Genomic DNA, 5257 nt, shown 5'->3' with positions numbered 1-5257 from the left:
GAAGCCACCCAAAGAGATTTGAGCCGTTGAATGCCTGAAGTAGCTGAAGGCCAATTCCGAGTGCAGATTCCCTCCCAGAGTCTTTGATCATTGGTAGCCTTGCACCATTTTTGGCTCACACAAGACACTTACGCCAAAGTCTGGGAAACTGCAACAAGCAAGAGCAGTGACAAAAGCTCCACTATCGAGGATAAGGAGGAAGAAAGTGAATCGATAGGTGCTACAATACACGCGAAGGATGACAAGTTTGAGTGCAGCAAGCTGGTTTCCCGAGCTAGGAAGCCCATGAATTCTTTTCAAGGGTCTTGCATGAAAGTTTCATCGATGGAGCTCCCCATCATTAGAGAAGAATTGTTTTGGGCTCAAGAATCGCAATAGAACAACCTGCAGCAACGACTCTCCACTTGGGTCTTAAGTCCGAAGCTGCAAGGCAGCACTTGAAACTATGAACGTGAAGAAGCAAGCTAATAATCTGGCCAAGTCCTTCGACCTTCCTGACGCTGTCGATTGGAGGGCGGAAGGAGCAGTGACGCCTACAAAAGACCAGGGCATGTGCGGTAGTTGTTGGGCCTTTCCTAGAACACCCCAACGAACTGCTCTCCAATGAGCTTCTACCATAGCTAGCCAGCAATGCCTTCCAACATGACCACCATCATCGGCTAGTTAGATCTCCAATGCTCCCACATTATTCCGCTTCAAGGACCCGCAACTACAACAACCGGCCTCCCTCACAGCAAGCACCAACGCCTTCATACGGGAGGCTGCAACCCGCACAGCAGCCTTTGTTTACTAAGTCCCGCATATAGCTGCTATCATGATTGACCACCATGACTCCACCTGCAAGTAATCGCGACGGACTCCACTATGAGCAGCCAATCACGTACCACGAGTGACGAACAGCCACAACAACAACTTTGACAGAGATGAAGGATCAACGGAGAGGAGGGTTTTGCGAGAGAAGCAGGCATAGTATCATCCTCAGATGCCATCGCACAGAGACGCCATAGCCATTCAATTTTTCTTCAAAGCTTTCTTTTCCCTTCTAAGGTTGAACCTTAGGCCACGTGGCAGTCCCTTGACAGAACACGTGGGAGATAATGTTGGGTAAGGGTATGGTCAAGTAAACCATGATCAAGTTTGCTTAGGCGTGGGTTAAGTCAGTTCAGTTAAGAGATTGTCACATGCAATAGTGTCACCTAAGCACGCACCCCTTGCTAAGCACAGTATCGAATTCAGCATGTGAATCCTTGTGCCACATCATCAAAGGCCCCTCTTCTTCACAAAAGCTTCAACAAGCCGTAACTTGCAATCCAGGAAGAATTTGGACACGCTCCAAAAAGGAAAAGTGATCGTCTTTTCGAGCTCTACGTGTCTATTAAGTTAGAATCATTGTTAGCAATTAGACACTACCAATATTGAAACAAATAAATTGGTAAGACCTGTGCAAACAAATGACAAATCAAAGCATGAATGTACACATCATTGTCATAAGCATGCCAAAAGCACAAGTGCATGAGATGACCATAGCGCGAAGCATGGCATCCACACATAAAGCATTAAGGTATATGGAAGAACAAAGCATCATGCATCAAGCTACGTCAAGAGAAGAAGAGAACGCCATCGACATCAAGCATTGAGAAGCAACATCCTTTCCACCTATAGCCCATACGTTTGTAAATCAAGCCTGACCACCTGAGAGTAGCTATGAAAGCACCCAGGGGAGGTATTGACATGTAAAAACCACACTTGACCACCTTAAGTAGCAATGCATGCACTAAAGGGAGGTGATGGAATGTCACTCACATCTGACCACCTTGCAGTAGCCAAAGGATCATGGCACCAAGGGGAGGTGTTGAGAGATATGGTGCCATGAGCACATAGATTAAAGGGCTAAGGTATGTGATAAGAAATGTATTAAAGTAGTCACCCTAAGATGTGAACTACATGATGTGGAGATGTGGACTAAGGATATCCACAAGGAGAGATGTGGATGAGAGGATCCCACATGGTTTGACTATTCTAAAGGCTCTCTATATAAGAAGCCTATCATGTATTGTTGATCATATAGATTGAAATAGATTGAGTGTTTCCCATTCGGTTTCTCTCTCCTCATGTTTTTCATTATATGCTTTGAGCCTCCATAGTCCTTACATCGATCTTATGTACACCAGGCTTAGCATGATCCCACTTTCTTGTCACATGGGTAGTTACTAAGCTCCCACTAGGACAATCCATGCATCGAACTAGGGTACATGCAAGTGTTCGGGTTCCCTATCTCAATCCAAACTTTGCATGGAGTAGGCATCTCAGTCAACTTGCTCTCCTTCACAAGGTGCTTCAAGTACCTTCAATGTGGTAGAAGTTTATTACTTACCAAATGGACAAATATCTAGTTCTCTCTCAAAGAAAAGACACAACTCCCTACACAGCCTGATTAATCTTTATAGCCTTCCTTGGTGTATGTCCATCTCCTCTCTTTGAACCTTTGATAGGGGATTTGTTATCATGTGTCTTCAAAGAGGAGAAGATATGCTTCCTACCCTCTAGCTTGATGTTCTCCATGTATTGCTGTTGTGTATAGTCTACAAGCAATACAAATGGGTGGGTCATGGCACTAAGATCACACAAGTCCTCGAGTGACATGATCATGATTGTGTCTCTATCTTCTCAAGGAAGATTCTCCTGAAAATACACTTAAAGATGATGCACAAATCAACAGTTCACCACCATCTTTCATTACATAACAAGACAAGAAATTGAGCATTAAGAAACACCTTACCCTCTAATGTCGTTTTCTCCTGAGGGCATGACATACATATCCCTCATCCTCTTGTTTTCTTCAAGAAGAGACAATATTCTTAGTCTCTTCTTCATCCTCATAGCTATGTTTGATAGACTATTAAGCTTTGCCAAAGTTACAATGGAGTCATGACCTCTCATATCTCATATTCAAAGACTCTTGTCTTCCACACATCTCCAAGTTTGGGATCTAGACAATTAAGCATCTACAAGAATTTGAATCATGTAAGAAATTTAACAAAGTACAAGACTTACCAAAAAATAAAAATCACAAGTTCACATAGAATTTCCATCCTATCAGCAGAAAGCTTCTTATAAATTCTTCTAGTTTCTAGTGGTATTTTTTTTGTCACAGTATCCAATGCTTGCTTCAACTTAGAGGTGTACGCTACCTTTAGCAAAAAGAAAAAGCATGAAGAATTAACATGAAGGTTAAGAAAAGTAATCATGACGGTTTTGAATCAAATGAATTTAAAATACCTAAAAAGCAAGATGAGATAAAATTCCTTATGAAAAAGGAAACCACTACTTCTTCTCCATTGCATCCCTTGATTTGGACTTTTCAATCATTTGTTGTTGCTCCTTTCTCAGACTATTCATCAAGAATGTTGGATTACACTCGTAGATGTTATTTGTATTGCTAAGGGTATGCCAAATTCTTGGCTTAATGATTGCATGTTCATTCAATCTAAAATTGAAGAAGGAAGAAAAACATTTTACTCAATCATAACTCCGAGAAAATGAAATGCATGTTCATCCAATCTAAAATTATGCAAGAAAGGAATACATTTCAATGGAACATGAATCCCAAAGAATTGAAATCAACTTTAGAACGTTGAAAGATCAGTTACGAATTCATCCATTGCAATCCATCTAACAATGCAATTTTAGATATCCTTTGGGAGTCTATCGATGTGCACATCACTCTTACGTGTCTAGACCTTGTCTCCATGTAAGCCTCAGCAATCACCTCCATTCATGCAATTGTCTTATGATTTCCCTCCCATACATAGAACATCTTCTTGGACATAAACTTCTACTTACTCCTGCTTGCAATCTCCTTCTCAAATTCAATATCCACCTCCTTCCATACTTGTGACCATGTATTCACAATTGCACTTGTAACATGACTCTCCTCTCCATCACACTTGCACAAGGACACAAGGAATGCCCCCTTCTTAGGCAAGTAACCCTCATAATGAAAAGAACTCTTAACTACAGATTCATCACATCTCAAGCCCCTAACCCAAGCATAACGAATCAACCTACAAAGGGGTTCCTGGGACATTCATCAGACCCAAGAATTATGCACTTCCCAATCACATCTCCACCACTTACTATCTCCATGTCCATCTAAGCAAATTCATCCTCATCTTCTTTTTCTTCACCTGAATGCTCAACCTTTGTGATTAAATGTTCCTCAGACACTTCTTTCTCCTCATTTACAAGGATATTAGAAGGCTAAACACTTGAGCCTTAGGATCATGCAGTCCTAGTTTTAGAACCCTCTTTCTTGAACCTTTTGGCATCTCTGCTTTGCAAAACAAATGAACACAAATCATAGTATATGTTAACCAATGCAAGAACAAAGAAGGAAAGGAAATTACCATGAACCAAACATGAGTTGGGGGTAATATAGAGGCCAAAAGCATGTACTTTACATGATTTTGGTGTTAATGAAGCTTCATATCAAGAAGTTTGAAACTCAACTAGCATGCATATAAGGCATATAGGTAGGGCATAAACATTAATTATTGCCTAAACATTTCCCTCTTAATGAAGCTTTTGGCCTACATATGCTTGCAGATTCTTTTACATTCAATCCCATAAACATTTGCAAAGTACTCCTATGCCTTAAAGAATTTCTTTTGGCATGCTTATGCTTTACATTATTTTAAAGCCTATAATGCACAAAACTGAAGTTAATAGCATACTAAGGACACTTTTCATAGGCCAAAAGCATGCCTTTGCATGGCTTTGGACCATGTGTTAAGACAAGGTCCAAAAGCATGCAAAGGCATGCTTTTGTCCTATGAAATCCATGCAAATTGGATTCCCTGTCATGAATAAAAGATGACCATTTTATTGCCCAAAAGCATGCTCTTTGCATGCTTTTGGACGGCATGTTAACACACGCTCCAAAGAGCATGCTTTTAGCTGGTTATTTCCCAAAGGCATTTTATTGCCCAAAAGCATGCTCTTTGAACCGCGTGTTAACACATGTTCCAAAAGCATGCAAAGAGCATGCTTTTGGCCAATTATGGTGAATTCAGTGGCTCAGAACAGAGCCTTGATGATGAGTTGGGTATTCCTTCTGTTGTTACACTTGGAGTAAGGAAGACAAGGGATGTTTTGAGAGCACCTGGTAGTGAGCCTATTTTTCGCAGGTCTACCAGAGCTAGGTATTCTATGGATAGGTTGAAATATGATGGATTTACAGCCATTCACTATGCCTATA

Source organism: Dipteris shenzhenensis, chromosome 20 (genome assembly GCF_047967505.1).
Source record: "Dipteris shenzhenensis isolate YYH24624 ecotype China chromosome 20, Dip_SZ_1.0, whole genome shotgun sequence".
NCBI lineage: Eukaryota > Viridiplantae > Streptophyta > Polypodiopsida > Gleicheniales > Dipteridaceae > Dipteris > Dipteris shenzhenensis.
This window is presented reverse-complemented; position numbering follows the sequence as displayed.